Source organism: Oryctolagus cuniculus, chromosome 4 (assembly GCF_964237555.1).
Source record: "Oryctolagus cuniculus chromosome 4, mOryCun1.1, whole genome shotgun sequence".
In the NCBI taxonomy this organism is placed as follows: Eukaryota; Metazoa; Chordata; class Mammalia; order Lagomorpha; family Leporidae; genus Oryctolagus; species Oryctolagus cuniculus.
The window spans coordinates 155,309,715-155,327,420 of record NC_091435.1 but is presented as its reverse complement, the minus strand read 5'-3'; the positions used below and the strand labels follow the sequence as shown (position 1 = coordinate 155,327,420).

Genomic DNA, 17,706 nt, shown 5'->3' with positions numbered 1-17,706 from the left:
GCTGTTAGGCTTAAAAATTGAAAGGACTTAATGCCTGTGTAACCCATTAGTCAAATGTGAAGACAGAGTTAAGTAGGTCACCCATTTTATGGGATTGTTTTCAGGCAAAGTACAGATCCTGCCAGTAGGCAAGATTTATCTTAAACAAAATGAAATAAAAGTTTTTGCTGGATGTCTGTTTCAAGTGAGAAACTGAGAAGGAGGTGACCAATTCTGAAAGATTATAACACTTAGAAGTCAAAAATAATGGAGTATGCTTCTGTTGAGCAATCAATATGTAAAATTCCCAACAGCTACAAAGTCACAGATACACTGACCACAAACAAGGTACTGGAGACTATCAGTGACATAGATTAAGAAATCAATTTGTTAATCTTATAATTAAAGCTACAGAATTCTATGAGTGACTGAAAGTAACATGTTAATAGGTTCATACATTAAAGAATCAATCAAAGGAAAACTTCGGGAACAAGGTCAGTAGTCCAACAGTCTAAGGCTGTCAAATAAAGGACTACACACTCATATAACAGGTATTATGCAGTAGTTCACAAGGCATTCTTGAATATCCAATGAAAGGGAAACATTATATATAGTAAAATGAAAAAGGATAAATTATAAAAGTGGTTTCCTGTATGATCTCCACTTGGGGAAAATAAGTGCAAAATAAAAAGACCAGGAGGACACATAAGAAATTATTTAAAAAGTTGCTTCTATCAGAATTTCATGACTTCACAATTTTTTCTTTTTTGAATAAACAGGAGATATAGGGAAATTGTTATTCTAAAAAATCAATCAGTACATTCCCATTTCTCTGCCCCAGTTGTTTTTATAACACACAAAATAAAGTCGAAATATAATTGGTGCCATTAAGCAACTGCATTAACAATTATTTTTCTTTTAGTTATCAACAGCTTATTTAAATTTAGTTTCTTTATAGTTTTCGCCAATTCATGCAAAGAGAATTGTATCTTTAAAATCATATGACAGAAATTTTTATCCAAGGTTGTAGTCTTCCATGCTTTCTTCTTCATCTATCAAAGTCTAAAAAATGAACTTCATATGCTTGATTCCATAAGTTTTGAAGAAAACCATGATAATGAGTGCCCATAATCCCAGAATAAAACCTCCAGGAGGATGCCAATCTTTCAACTTTGGTTTCTGGTGTATTATCTGAGCTACAGGAAGTTGTTCAGCATATTTAAGAGGTTCCATTAGCTCTTCATCCATTAGGTCTTCCTTAAAGCTGCTCTCCATGATTTCTGAATCCAGTTGCAAACTAATGGTCTCTGTTGTAATCTCCACTTTCCGTACACTTCCAAAGAAATCAGTTATCAGGACATTTTTAGGATCCCTCTGGAAAAGATCAATGCGATGTCCAGGAGTAGATACACACAGACTTTTAGGACATACCTGGAAAAGGTCATTCATATTAGTTTGACTAGCTGGATTAATTTCTTCCAAAAATTCCAAGACATAAAATGTGTATCTATGCATAAGATGAACTCCAATTGCAGGATCAGGTTGATGCGAGAGAGAATCTTCTCCCACTTGACTACTAGCCAGAGCCATTATGTTAGGAGAATAAAATCGCTCATACATGGATGCTCCTTGACAAGTGTCAATAATAAACAGTAGTTCATTGTAGCGTCTTTTCTGCCACATTTGTTCAAAAGCATCTGCAAGTTCTATGTTGGTAATTTCTTCAGAATCTTGAAATTTCAAGAAACCATTTCCACCATGTCCTGTCATATAAATAAGAATATTGCTTCTATCATCAGAAAGAAGGCGTTTTGACCGAGGAGTACTAGGTGGGATCCTCCCAGTTAATACCCGTAAAAAATTCTCCACTGTTACCTCATAGCTTCTATAATCCACTTCCACATCATCTCCATACACATTTAGCTCCATATTTTTGTGACTAAACACAGTAGCTGGTTTCGGGTTTCTAGGGTTGCATGCCATATCATCTGTCAGGAATACCTAGTCTTTTGACACTTCTATAAACAGAAAGAGTATTTGCAACATGCCGATAATTAAACCAGAATCGAGATGTACACACCAAAACAGCCCAGTTGTTTGTATGGCCACTTCTAAAGAATTGTTCTGCTTGATCCTCGATCTGACTAGCGGCCAGGCAGCCGAAGGACAAGAGCAACAACACCGCCAAGAGAGCCGCAGGCTGGCGGATACAGTAGGCGGCGGCCATGATTGTCCCATTCTCTCCTTTTTAATTCTATCAGTTAGTATTAGCAGACACTTCGTCTTGTTTATGTTATCCCTTTGACACTTAATCTTATCATTAGTAACATACTTTCGATTTACTTGATAATCTTAAATTTAATCTTCCACTAAATAAAGAATCCAACAAGTAGAAAGCAGAAAGAACACTATTGAACAGTAGTATAGACAAAGATTACAAACGTTAATCAAATCTCAAGATGACAATTTCACTCATATACAATAAATTTTTTGGTACTCTATTTATCAGCTATACATCAAACAAAACATGATATTTATCTTTTTGGAATTGCTTTACTTCACTTAGCATAATGATCTGCAGTTGCATTCATTTTGTTGCAAAGGACAGGATTTCATTCTTTCTTATGGCTGAGTAGTACTCCATTTTGTAAATGTACTATATTTTCTTTAGCTATCGGTTGGTGGATATTCTGGGTAGATATCATATCTTAGCTATTGTGAATTGATATTCAGTAAACATGGGGGTACAGATAACTTTTTCATATGCTGATTTGATATCCTTTGGGTAAACTTGCAGGAGGTTGACTCATATGGTAGATCAATTTTCATATTTCTGATGAATCTCCATTCTGTCTTCCACAATGCTTGTGCCAGATTATATTCCTGCAAACTATGCATCAGGGTACCTTTTCTCAAAATCCTTGTCAGCATTTGTTACTTTTGGATTTTTGAATGATAGCCTTTTTAACAGAGGTGAGGTGATACCTCATTTTGGTTTTTATTTGTAATTCCCTAATAGCTAGTGTTTATGAACATCTTTTCATGGGTCTATTTGCCATTTGTATTTAACCCTTTGAAAAATGCCTGTTCATATCCTTAGCCAATTTTCTTAACTGGATTGTTTGTTTTGTTGTTGTCAAGTTTCTTGAGCTCCTTATACATCTTGGATATTAATCCCTTATCAGTCGCATGGTCTGCAAATACTTTATCCCTTTGTGTCAGTTGCCTGTTTACTTTGTTGAGTGTTTACTTTGCAATGCAGAAACTTCATAGCTTCATGTAATCCCATTTTTCTACTTTTGCTTTTATTGCTTGTGTTTCTGGGGTCTTATCCAAGAAACCCTCGCCTACGCCAATGTCTATGCACAACATTTTCTTTTTTTTTCTTTTTTATTATATTCTATGCACAGCATTTTCATCACATGTATTTTCCATAAACTTTTTAAAGGTCTTGTATATATAAAAAACTACAAAGCATTTTTGAGAGAAATTAAACAAGACACATATAAATGCAAAGACATTCTGTGTTCAGGGGCTGATAGACTTCATATTATTATTATTATTTTTTTTGACAGGCAGAGTGGACAGTGAGAGAGAGAGACAGAGAGAAAGGTTTTCCTTTGCCATTGGTTCACCCTCCAATGGCCGCCGCAGCCGGTGCGCTGTGGCCGGCGCGCCGCGCTGATCCGATGGCAGGAGCCAGGTACTTATCCTGGTGTCCCATGGGGTTCAGGGCCCAAGTACTTGGGCCATCCTCCACTGCATTCCCAGGCCACAGCAGAGAGCTGGCCTGGAAGAGGAGCAACCGGGACAGAATCTGGCGCCCTGATCAGAACTAGAACCCGGTGTGCCGGCGTTGCAAGGTGGAGGATTAGCCTAGTGAGCCATGGCACCAGCTGACTTCATATTATTTTAATGTCAATATTACCCCGGAAGATCCATATATTTAATGAAATACCTATTAAAATTTCAATGGTATTTTTTTACAGATATAAATAAATCCTAAAGTTTGTAAATAACCAGAGTAATCTTGAGAAAGTCCTTGAATAGCCAAAGAATAATGAATAGCTAAAACAATCTTAAAGCAGAAGAATTTGAAGATGTCATACTTCTTAATTTAAAAATATATATTTAAAGCTAAAGTCTATGGTTTGACTATGCTTTCTCCACACTAAAATTCATGTTAAGACTTGGACTCCACTGTGACAGGTGTTAACAGGTCGGGGGGAGGGGCTTTAAGAGAGTAATGTTTTTCTCATGAGGCTAGATTTGTTCTCTTGAGAGGATTTTAATGAAGTGATTTGCTTCTTTTTCTCCTCTCTTCCTCTCTTGCCATGTGGTCTTTTCCTTAGTTGCCTATATAACCCTCTGGTGTGAGGCTCTCACCAGAAGCCAGACCTTCAGAACAATAAACCAAAATAAATCCCTTTTCTTGATAAATTAACCAGTCTCAGGTATTCTGATAAAACAGCAGAAAATGGATTAAGATAGTATAATCATCAAATAATTTTGGTATTGACATACAGACAGATCAACAGAACAGAATGGAAAGCCCAGAAATAAATGTACACATATGGTCAACTTATCTATAATAATATCGTAAAGAATGCAAAATTGGAAAAGAATAATTTATTGAGCAAATTGTATTGGGAGAACTAGATATCCACATGCAAAAGAATAAAATTAGACCCTTATACTATACACAAAAATCAACTCAAAATGGTTGAACACTGAAATATAAGACCTGAAACAATAAAACCCTGGAAGAAAACATATGGGAAATGCTTTCTGATAATGATCTTGGCAATGACTTCAGGGATATGACACCAAGTTTGCAAACAACAAAAGCAAAAATAGACAAATGGGACTACATAAAAGTACAAAGCTGCATGACAAAGGAAGCAATAAACTGAAAAGGCAATCACATGGTGGGAGAAATAGCTGCAGACTACTGGGATTAGCCTGAAATACTTATACATTTTTATGGGCAGCATTTCAACACATGTATATACAGCATAAAGTGATTAAATCAGGAAATGAACACGTAAGAAATTCTACTACCTTGTCTTTTCTTTATATTTGGAGCCTATCTTCCCCCTGCTTCTAATTCTTTAGACAGTCTCAGTACTCAGGATATACCTTCTTTCTTTTCCCTCTCCCCTTACCCTTTCCAGCTTATAGTAATCAGTATTCTAAGTTCAAACTGACTTTATTTCCCCAAATTCCACATATGAGTGAGGATATGGATTATTTCTATTTATGTGATTGGCTTATTTCATTAAATGTAACGTTCTTCATTTTGCTACAAATTTCAGGATTTAACCTGTTTTTTATAGCTGAATAACATTCCATTATATATACAACATAAATAAATAAAAAATATATATGCATATAAATATAAAATATAAATTTGTCTGTTAATAATAAAAAAATAGATCTCCTGATTAAAAATGGGTAAAAGAATGACATTTTTCCAAAGAACACATGCAAATAGCCAATGCAAAGACACCTGGCATCACTTAAAATCAGGGAAATGCAAATCAAAACATAATGAACTATAACCTTTTACCTGTTATGATGGCTAATAAAAATAGATATGTATTGAGAGGATTTAGAGATGTTGGAATCCTTACACACTGTTGGGGGGATCTGTAATTGTGCATTTGCTGTGGAAACATTATTGAATTTCTCCATAAGATGATCCAACAATCACTACTAGACATAAAATCCAAAAAGTTAAATTCACAATCTCATAAGATACTAGCATTTCTATGTTCATACATAATAGTTGAGATAGAGTAGAAATTTAAATGTATTGATGGATGAATAAATAAAGAAAATGCTGTATATACATACAATGGAATAGTATTCAACCTTTAAAAAGAAATAAGTATTGACATATGCAACTATATGAATGAATCTTGAAAATGCTATACTTGGTGGAACAAGTCAGCCACAGAAGGACAAATACTGTTGAATCTACCTATATGAAGTTTTGGAAATAGTCAAAACTCAAAGAAGCAAAAAGTAGAAAGCTGGTTGCCCAGGGTTGGATGGAGGATTGGTAGGCAGTCAGTAGTCATCAAGTTTCAGTCTAACAAGGTGATGAGTTTTAGATATTTGTTGTGCAACATTGTATGGTTGCTGGCACTTTACTGTACACTTTACAATTTGTAAAGAGGGTAGAACTCATGATATGTTTTCTCATCACAACAAAACAAGAATATTCTTTTTTATTTATTTTATTTTATTTTTTTTGACAGGTAGAGTTAGACAATGAGAGAGAGACAGAGAAAAAAGGTCTTCCTTCCAAAGGTTCACCCCCCAAATGGCCGCTACTGCTGGTGTGCTGAGTTGATCCAAAGCCAGGAGCCAGGTGCTTCTCCCGGTCTCCCATGAGGGTGCAGGGCCCAAGCACTTGGGCCATCTTCCACTTCACTCCCTGGCCACAGCAGAGAGCTGGACTGGAAGAGGAGCAACCGGGACAGAATCCAGGGCCCCAACCAGGACTAGAACCTGGGGTGCCGGCGCTGCAGGCGGAGGATTAGCCTAGTGAGCCGCGGTGCCGGCCAAGAATATTCTTTTTTAAAAAACAGATATTTTTTTTTTGTGGGTAGGGACTGAGCAATGTTTTTGCTGTTACCCAGTCCAAGTATATCCCAGTGTATGAACTTCAACAGTTGTTTTTTATTTATTTATTTATTTTTTGACAGGCAGAGTGGATAGTGAGAGAGAGAGACAGAGAGAAAGGTCTTCCTTTGCCGTTGGTTCACCCTCCAACGGCTGCCGTGGCCAGCGCGCTGCGCTGATCCGAAGGCAGGAGCCAGGTACTTATCCTGGTCTCCCATGGGGTGCAGGGCGCAAGCACTTGGGCCATCCTCCACTGTACTCCCTGGCCACAGCAGAGAGCTGGCCTGGAAGAGGGGCAACCGGGACAGAATCCGGCGCCCCAACTGGGACTAGAACCCGGTGTGCCGGCGCCGCAAGGCAGAGGATTAGCCTAGTGAGCCGTGGCGCCGGCCGAACTTCAACAGTTGTAAAGGGACAAGATCCATAGCTTCTCCAACAGAAAAGTTTACAAATGATTAATGAGAAGAGACAGAGAGAATGATTGATTGATTTAATACCATTTTATTGGGAATAGACTGAATTTTAGACATGAGACTAGAAAAGACAGGCAATGTGTTAGAGATCCAGTGGTGAATGTGATTGAAAGGAAGACAAACAGGAAGGCAATTTCATAGAGCAAAATAAGGTGCTTTAGGCAGGAATACAAGATTGCCTCCCAAGATTAGGATTTGAGTGTTGAGAATACTCTGTGTGTGTGTGTGTGTGTATGAGGTGATTCTATCCATCATCAATAGGGAGTAGGGAAGTGAAACAGGAAAGTGAAGGAAGCTATTACAGGGTGTATTAATCAGCAAGTTGTCATTATGAACAAGTAAGGCTGAATCCTGCTGAGTTTTCCTGGAGTGTGTGGACAATATACTCAGAGTTTCTTTAGTTATTTAGGGGGTGTATATATTTATCCATCACCTTTAGTCACTCATTGGCTGAGGGTTGCTCTTGAGATAAATGTCTGGCAATTCTCTACCTTCCCTGTGTTTTAGCTGATCCACATTTCTCGGGCAAAGAAAACCTTAGATGGTTCCCAGCAAAGGAATTGAGGTTGTCAGGAGGATCTAGGTTGGTTCCAATAGACTTGCTATAAAGAATAAGCATGAGGTGATACACAGTATGAAAGAGGACTTAATCCAGTCTTGGAAATACATGAAAGATTAATCTTGTCAGTGTTAACAATAAATATTTGGAAAGGACATTATAATTTATACATCAAAATATTATAATTTTTCATTAGTCCCATAAGTAATTATTTTGAAAGATAAAAATTTGTGAATAAAAAACTTAAATACATTGTTGCTCATGACCTTGAACTCAAATTCAGGACTCTTTTTTCATAAATCCAATTCTCTTTCTCTAACATGATAACCTGAACACGATGATTGTCTTCTGTGAACACGCTATAAGGCTAATTATGAACCATTATCTGAATTTCTATTTATAATTTGGAGTGTAACTAATTTTGTAGAAGATAATTTATTTCGAAATCTAAATACCTAGGTGTTTAAAGAAATTGGTGTAAAAGGAGATTCTAAAATTGCAATTCACTTAAAAGGTAATCTCACTGTAATAACTGAATGATGATTTGCTACACGTGTGGTGCCTGGAGACCTCAGGATGGTGTGAGTCCTGGACCTGCTGAGGCCCAATGGGCAACACTGTGATATTCCAATCTGCTGATATAGACAGAGTGGTAGGAATCCTACAGAGTTAATGGAAAAGAGCTCTGTCTATAGTCAATTCAGCTGTGAAAATCTCATGGATTTCATGAAGCAAAGGTCATTTACACAGCCCAGAAGACAATCTATATGAAGAAGAAGAAAGAAATTTGAAAAAGAAGGGGATGCAAGAACAAATGGATGCCACCCATTGACCTCTTTGATGTGTGAAGGCTCTGTCTCCTTTTCCAGTTTCTATGCATGCTGGTACTGAAAATCATTATGGATTTTATGATTATTTATTTGTTCTTGTTATTCCATAATATGCATGGGAGAAGAGTTTAACGAGAAAAGCACACATCACAAACTTTGATTTTGGATGAAAAAATTGATTAGTAATGTGTTCACTCAATGAACATTTAATATGTTACATTTCCCCCCATTTTCAGATAAAATCATAATTTTTATTAATGAGTAATCACAAATGTTCGGTATGAATTTTCACTTGATATGCTTGAAAGATGTATATTAAGTGAAAATTTTTGGAAACTGAAAGTACACATTTTAAAGTTGTTTGTCGGCTGGCACCATGGCTCAATAGGCTAATCCTCCACCTGTGGCGCTGGAACACTGGTTTCTAGTCCCGGTTGGGGTGCCGGATTCTGTCCCGGTTGCCCCTCTTCCAGGCCAGCTCTCTGCTGTGGCCCGGGAGGGCAATGGAGGATGGCCCAAGTGTTTGGGCCCTGCACCCTCATGGGAGACCAGGAGAAGTACCTGGCTCCTGGCTTTGGATCAGTGCAATGCGCCGGCTGCAATTTGCCGGCCGTGGCGGCCATTGGAGGGTGAACCAACGGCAAAGGAAGATCTTTCTCTCTCTCTCTCTCTCTCTCTCTCTCTCACTGTCCACTCTGCCTGTAAATAAATAAATAAATAATAAACAAAAAATTGTTTGTCATTTACTGAAACCTTAGTACATGAGTTATGGATTCAATCCTCCTTCTGCCAATAGGTTGCTAGTGATTTGAATAAATTATTTAAAACTTCTTTTTAAAAAGATTTGTTTATTTGAAAGGCAGAGGAGAGAGAGAGAGAGAGAGAGAGAGAGGCCTTCCATTTAGTGGTTCATTACCTAAATGGTTGCAATAGCTGGGGCTGGGCAGGCCAAAGCCGGAAGCCAGGAACTCCATCCAGGTCTCTCATGTGAGTGGCAGGGTTCAGGCAGTAGAAGCATCTGCTGCTGCTTTCCCAGGAGCACTAGCAGGGACCTGGGTAGGAAGTGAAGCAGCCCGCACTCAGTGCTCATTTGGGTTGTGGCTGCACCACGGTGCTGGCCCCTATTTCTCACTTCCTTATCTTATTTCTTCATGTATAAAATAGAGATGATGATAACCCCTAACTATAAACATGTTGTTAATGTTAAATGAGGTACTATTTGTCAAGACTTTAACGAAGTGTTTTTACACTTACAGCATTCAATAAATGGCAAATATTTTTAAATATCATATATTCTCAAAGCTTATTTTAGGTTTAATTGAATTGTTTTGGATTAAAGTATGTAAATTCTGAAGATATCATTATTAATTCAAGTCCTCAGTTTGTATAATGTCTTTTACTTTAAGGTAGTATTGTGTAATGGTTAAAAGAACAAACTCTGAATCCAGGTTGCTATTAGTACATATGACCTGAGCAAGTTACTCAATTTCTCTGTGATTTAGTTCTTTAACATTAAGTGGAATAATAATTTACTTATTACTGTTGTAATAATGAAATGAACTAATTATTGTTGTAATGATTAAATGAGTTTTTGTGCAAATGAAATGAACTAATACATACTTAGCTCTTAGAGCAGTGCTTGACATAGAGTACACCTAATAAGCATTTGCTATTATTTTTGTTGTTATTCTACTAAATGCTTAGTATGCAGCCTTACAAAGAATGCCAGGGCATCCAATAAAAGCCAATATTTGCATTGCTATCATTATTTTACATTGCATAGATTCTTAGAGTGCATTGCAAAAGTAAAATAAGCTACAATGAAGTCATTTCTGAGGGTTGAAGGCAATTCTGAGGGTAGAACTCAATAGCTGATTTTTCACATTAACCTATTTATTTATTTGTTAAAATACAACACACACACACACACACACACACACACACAGAGGGAGGGAGGGAGGGAGAGAGAGAGAGAGATCTTCCATTGTCTGGTTCACTCCACAGGAACACTAAGGCTGGGTCAGCCTGAAGCCAGGAACCCAGAACTCCATCAGTACCTATTGTATGGGAGTGTGCAGGGACCCAAGTATTGAGCCATTATCTGCTTCCTCCCAGGGTGTTCATTAGCATGAACCTGGATGAGAAGTGAAGCCAGAACTAGAACCCAGGCACTCCTACATGAGATGTGGGCACCACAAGTGGTGGCTTCACTGTTGTGTTACAGTGCCTACCTCTCTTCTTAGTTTAAATGCTATGTATTTGGGCCGGTGCTGTGGTGCAGCGGGTTAATGCCCTGGCCTGAAGCACTGGCATCCCATATGGGTGCCGGTTCAACCTGCAGCTCCACTTCCGATCCGGCTCTCTGTTATGGTCTAGGAAAGCAGTAGAGGATGGTCCAAGTCCTTGGGCTCCTGTACCCACGTGGGAGACCCGGAAGAAGCTCCTGGCTCCTGGCTTCGGACAGAGCAGCTGTGGCCATTGCAGCCACTTAGGGAGTGAACCATTGGTTGGAAGACCTCTCTCAATATCTGCCTCTCCTCTGTGTAACTCTGACTTTCAAATAAATAAATAAACCTTTAAAAAATAAAAATGAATAAATGCTATGTATTCGTAAAATATACCTGAAGCTTCTAAATTGTTCATATTTCTGGGAAAATATAAACATATTTATGTTGCATAGAAGGGATGCATGTGGATTTAGGATGTAGTCATAGTGGCTGGGATTTGCCACATTAATTATCTTCCTTTGGAGGCACATGCTTCCAGCAATGCTTTCTGGTCAATTTTGCTCATCTTTCAGCATCAACTGTTTGATGAGTTCTGTAAGTCAGGCCAGACCAGACATGGCAGTGCAATGCAAAGGAAATCAAAGCACAAGTCCAAATTAAAAATGTCTGGATTGGTCAGGAAAGTCCTATCTGACGCAGTATTCGGAAGGGTCAACTATAGCTTCTCAAAGCTAAAATCTTCCTTTGTGGTTTTCATTACCCCCCAAAACCAAAGCAAAATGACTAAACCAAAATCAAACCAAACACCAACTGGAAAAGTACTGAACAAAAAAGTCCAGCTCTAATTTCCGTGTTTGTATCTCACCTCTAAATTCAGTTCTCCAGAGTAAGAGATCTAGTTGAGAGAAACTGATTTTAGTCATTAGCTCATCCTAGAAGAGCTGGCTTAGGGACAATTCACTCCTGCATTTTTAAGTGAGGGCTAACATGGCCACCTCGATGCTTGCTAGCACTTGAAAGGTGGAACATAGAGCAAATGTTATCATTTTGATATTTTTCTGGGTGATTCTTAATTCTAGCTTCATGCCCATGGTTGAAGAGATTTTGCAATTTGTTACACTGTGATGAGTAGCTATTGTCTTCATTCTGACTTGTACAAGTGACTTTCTGTTCAATAAGTTGTTTTTCCGAGATACTACTGTGCCAGAGGAATGGTCCTTGTCCTTGAGGAGATCTTGGCTGGGAGTCGGTGCTGCTAGCACTTTTTAAAAATAACTGCTTTATTGAGACATAATTCACATGCGATGTAATTCACCCATTTTAAAGTGACAACTCAAAGGTTTTCAGTATATTCACAAGTATCACCACAATCAATCAATTTTAGGAATTTTCATTACCTCAAAGAGAAATTCTATATCTTTAATGGTCTCTCTCCATTTCTCCTTGACCTTCCAGCCCTAAGAATCACCAATACACTGTCTGTTTTATGGATTTGCCTATTCTGGAAATGTCATACAAGTGGAATCATTTAACATTTTTTAAAAAAGATTTATTTATTTATTTGAAAAGCAGAATTACAGAGGCAGAGAGAGAGAGAGAGAGAGAGAGAGAAACAGAGAATGAAAGAGAGAGGTCTTCTATCTACTGGTTCACTCCCTAGTTGGCTGCAAATGGCCGGAGCTGCACTGACAGGAGCTTCCTCCAGGTCTCCCACAAGGGTGCAGGGCCCCAAGAACTGGGGCTACTGCTTTCCCAGGCCATAGCAGAGAGCTGGATCAGAAGAGGAGCAGCCGGGACTAGAACTGGCACCCATATGGGATGCTGGCACTGCAGGCGGCAGCTTTACCTTCTATGCAATAGCGCTGGCCCCCTTAGTATGCTTTCAAGATTCATCCAAGTTATAGCATGTAATAGTATTTTATTCTTTTTTTTATTTTGACAGGCAGAGTGGACAGTGAGAGAGAGAAACAGAGAGAAAGGTCTTCCTTTTGCCGTTGGTTCACTCTCCAATAGCCGCCGCAGCCAGCACGCTGCGGCCGGCGCACCGCTCTGATCCGAAGGCAGGAGCCAGGTGCTTCTCCTGGTCTCAAATGGCGTGCAGGGCCCAAGCACTTGGGCCATCCTCCACTGCACTCCCTGGCCACAGCAGAGGGCTGGCCTGGAAGAGGGGCAACCGGGACAGAATCCAGCACCCCGACCGGGACTAGAACCAGGTGTGCCAGTGCCGCTAGGTGGAGGATTAGCCTATTGAGCCGTGGCGCTGGCCAGTATTTTATTCTTTTTTATTGCTAAATAATATTCCATTGTGTGGTTGTACCAAAGTCTACTATTCATTAGCTGATCAACATCTGGGTTGTTTTCACATTTTGAGTCTTATAAATAACGTGGCTGTGAACATTCTTGTACAAGTTTTTGTGTAGACACACATGAAAGGAAAGGTATCATACTTTTCTTCATTCATCATAAGGGCCATGCCTGACACTCCTATAATAAGAGATGGATTAACAAAAGAAAGCCTAAAAAATATACCTAATCACAGTTTTCCATTACATGGAAAATTGAGTTTTCTTTGGTAAAATGATGGCTTAAAAGCCAGGAAAATCTACTTTTATGTTTTGTTTAATGAAGAATGAACAGACATCTAGAAATGTGATTGGACAAAAGATTAGGACCTAGTGGTGATGGACTGAGGGAGAAACCCAGCAGGGTCTGTCTGTTCAGATTCTTCTTAGCCTCCCTGTTGAAGCGTTTCTTCCTTCTTAGTATGGGGCAGAACTTCCCCAGAAAGTTTTCATTCCAGAGAAGGGAAAAGAGAAGAGAGTGACCTTTATAGGTTTTGTGACTTCTTTTACAAGAGACAAGCTCTAATTTCTATGACCTGGCTTGGGGAAAAGGAAGTCTGGGTTTCATGACCTTTACTTTGGGGTAGAAAGAAGGGTGAGAAGCAGGGATCAGAGAATCTTTGCCTTTGAGGTCCTTCCAATAACCTTCAGGTCAAAGTAACCAACACATCGAAGAGCCATACTTGGGGACACTGGGTTCTGAGCTCCCAATACTTTACCTGGGAGAAAGATTTTGGGTTATTTGGTAAATATAATTAATCTTTTGAGAAATTAGAAGCATATTTTCTGCAGTGGTTGTACTATTTTACATTGCCACCAGCAGTGTTAGTACCTTTATTGTTTTTTTTCCATATGAAAGTCAACATCAACTTTATCCAACTCTCACTCCCACATGTAATCACGTATCAAGCTCTGACAATTGAGGTTTGTGGTGTGTGTGTGTGTGTGTGTGTGTGTGTGGTGTGCATTAAAAATTCCCTATCATTCTCTTGGCCACTCATCCTTTTTCTTTTTTTTTTTTTTTTGACAGGCAGAGTGGACAGTGAGAGAGAGAGACAGAGAGAAAGGTCTTCCTTTGCCGTTGGTTCACCCTCCAATGGCCGCCGCGGCCGGCGCGCTGCGGCTGGCGCACCGCGTCGGTCCGATGGCAGGAGCCAGGAGCCAGGTGCTTTTCCTGGTCTCCCATGGGGTGCAGGACCCAAGCACCTGGGCCATCCTCCACTGCACTCCCTGGCCACAGCAGAGGGCTGGCCTGGAAGAGGGGCAACCGGGACAGAATCCGGCGCCCCGACCGGGACTAGAACCCGGTGTGCCGGCGCTGCTAGGCGGAGGATTAGCCTAGTGAGCCGCGGCGCCGGCCCACTCATCCTTTTTCAACTTCACCAAAGTAATAGCCTTAAGTGGTCTTCCTCTTTTGGATCTTTTTCACTTTCTTTGCAATCTTTGATATTACTTCCAAGTGACTTTGCTATAATGAAAACCTTTTCATTTTTCTTACTACCTTAAAATCCCTTGATGCTCACCCTATCCTCCAAAGTTCCATACCCAGTGTAAATCAACTCTTCTGGATCCAGCCTGCCTCTCCATGCTCACTTCCTGAAGCCCTGTCTCTGGCAAGCTCTGCTTCAGCTATCATAAAACTCTTGCTGTTCCCTGGAACCACATGCTGTTTCAGACCTCCAGGCCTCTGTCCAAACTGCTGCTTTTGTCTGGCATGCCTTCTCTTCCTTTGACATTCTATCCAACTCCGATTTGTCTTTGGAGACCTCATTTCAAGAACTTTTTTTTTTTTCCTTTGAAAATATTCTCCCTCAATATATCCAGTTAGAAACAGTGGCTCATTACCTCCAATTTTATTTTTGCACATATCATTTTGTACAACATTTTGTTTTAAAATATCTGACTTTCTCTTCAGACTGTGAGATATTTTCCCAGGAGCAGGAGATTTTAATGACCACCTGGCTGAGTCTTTTTCTTTTGAAAGACAACTAAGGCAGAGAAGTGTCTTGCTCAAGGTCATTGCACACTGTTGCGTAATATTATCACTTCCTTCAAACCTAATTCACGGAAACTCTATAAAGTTTTATATGTCTTTTTTGCCTGGTTTAAGAAAAGAATCATTCCCTTAGTGGTGTTGAGGGGTTCAGAGCAATGAATAGGAATAAAGATCAATTATTTAGCCTGTTTTTGTTTAAGTGACTTATTAGAAACATATTTAGCCATGGAAGGTAAAGGTCCTGAAATGGACTTTAAAATTGTTTCTCAGTGGATTATTGACTTGCTCGGTGTTGACTTAAAGGTTTATTTGATGGTATGTTTTGCTGTAGTTTGAACAGGGTTTGGCTCCCCAACTCATGCAGACATTTAGGTCCCCAAATCATGGACTAATGTCCTTAAAAGGTTGAGTTTTGGTCCAATTATGAAGATTGAAGTTAGGGCCTTTATGAAGTAATTTTTGGATTGGTAACTTTTGAACTGGAGCTCTCAAGATCAAATCATGGTGACTTTATAAGGAAAGACCACACAGACAGGGAGCATGCATCCTCCAGGCTCTTTGCTTTCTGGTTCACCACGTGACCTTTCCTCTGCATGTGTTCTGTGTCCACCACCCTCATCAGATGCCAGACCAGTGGGAACACCTGATCTTGGATATAAACCTCCAATCTGTGAGTTTAAATGAACCTTCTTTCCCCTAAATAGTTCCTCTCAGGTTTTTGTTACAAAGACAAAATGATGACTAATTGCTGTTTCAGTACATTTTGTGGTACTATAACAGAATATTTGGAACTAGGTAGTTTAAAAGCAACAGAGATCCACTCCTAACAGTTCTGAAGGTGGAGAAATCCAAGGTGAAGGAACCCAGATTTGCTGAGGGTCTTCGTTCTGTGTCATCCCATAGCAGAAGATGGAAGTACAGGAGAGTATGAGGGAGAGAGACAGGTGGGGCAAATTCATCCTGCTTTTTGCAATTCAGCCCCTCTATAAGAAAACCACTCTGGCAATAATGACATTAATCTATTCAAGAGGGCAAAGCCCTTGTGACTTGATTACATTTTAGAAGTCCAAGCCGTCAACACTGATTTCCCAGGGGTTATGATTCCAAAACATTAACTTTGGAGGACACATTCATACCATCAAAATATGCCTTTCTCTTCAAATATTCTAATAATTTATTTACAAAAATCAATATTCAGTTGTAAAACATGGGAAGCTGGATACACAGCAGACTCATAGAATGTCAAATGCCCTAAACAGCACTCTGGCCTCAGAATCAGCCCTTAAGGCATTTAGTTCTGGCTAAAAAGCTCATGAGAGTTTCACAGGCATGGAAAGCCAAGACACTCTAGCAAAAAATGATCTCTGTGAGTGAGATCCCAGTGGAAAGAATGGGCCATCAAAGAAGGAGGTACCTTTCTCTGAAGGGAAAAGAGAACTTCCACTTTGACTATGGCCTTGTCTAAATAAGATCGGAGCTGATGAACTCAAGAGGCTCCAAAGCCTTGGCAGCTCATGATAAGAGCCTCGGGTGATTACTGATATCATAAATAAGAGTGTCAATTGTTAAATCAACAACAGTCACTGTGCACCTGCTCCCCATGTAGGACATCTGTCCTTAATGTGTTGTATTACAACTTAACAGTAAAACTACTACTCAAACAGTACTCTATACTTTGTGTTTGTGTGGGTGCAAACTGTTGAAATCTTTACTTAGTATATACTAAGTTGATTTTCTGTATATAAAGATAATTGAAAATGAATCTTGATGAAGACTGGGATGGGAGAGGGAGTGGGAGATGGGATGGTTGCGGGTGGGAGGGAGGTTATGAGGGGAAAAGCTGCTATAATCCAAAAATTGTACTTTTGAAATTTATATTTATTAAATAAAAGTTGAAAAAAATAAGTAAAATTTAAAGCAAAAAATAATAAAATAAAAAGTCAGCCAGAGCACATTGCTCCCTGTTTTTAAACATTCTGTGGTTTTCCCAATACACTGAGTCAAAAAGTTGAATTCTAAATCCTTAAGGTGGTTTACAAGACCCAACACAATTTTTTAGACCATGCTTATCTTCATCTTTATTTCTTAATAACTTTCTTTATTTCTTAATAACTGGAGTGCTGCACTCCAGTTAGGCTCTTCTGATGTAAACGTGTACATACATCCAGTTTCTTCTTACAAATCTCACATTCCTTTTCTTCCACCAGCATGATTAACACCATCCCTTGTGTGTTTAGTGTATAATGCCTCATGCAATGTGAGTCTTCCTGGGAAAGTCTCACAAGAGCAATCTTAACCCTCCATCCCAATGCTTATAGACAATATCTGGCAAATAGTAGCTCCTCAATAAAGGCTCTGGTAAATAGGAGAGACATAATCAGAACCATGCTGAATCATCCTGTTGTCAGATGGGAAGTTGTCTTGGGCAAACTGGAGACCAAACTCAGGAAGCTGTTCCAGAATTTGTTGAATGTCTACAACAATTACAATGGAAAAAGAGGTTAGTATAGTAAAAGATACTGACATCCACATCAAGAGTCGGGAATTAAAATTAAAATCCACCACAAATGTCTACACAAAGCCATGAAATGGGAGTAGAAGTGCTGCCCCACACCCAGACTGCTTAGAAGGGATGGATTCATCAAACAGCTCTTCATGTTCCAGCCTTC

At 39.2% G+C, this 17,706-nt stretch overlaps 1 pseudogene; it reads right to left on the bottom strand.

Moving 5' to 3' along the window:
- Positions 1–344: 344 nt before the first annotated feature.
- Positions 345–2,208, bottom strand: LOC100344744 (GPI-anchor transamidase pseudogene; annotated as a pseudogene).
- Between the last annotated feature and the right edge of the window lie 15,498 nt (positions 2,209–17,706).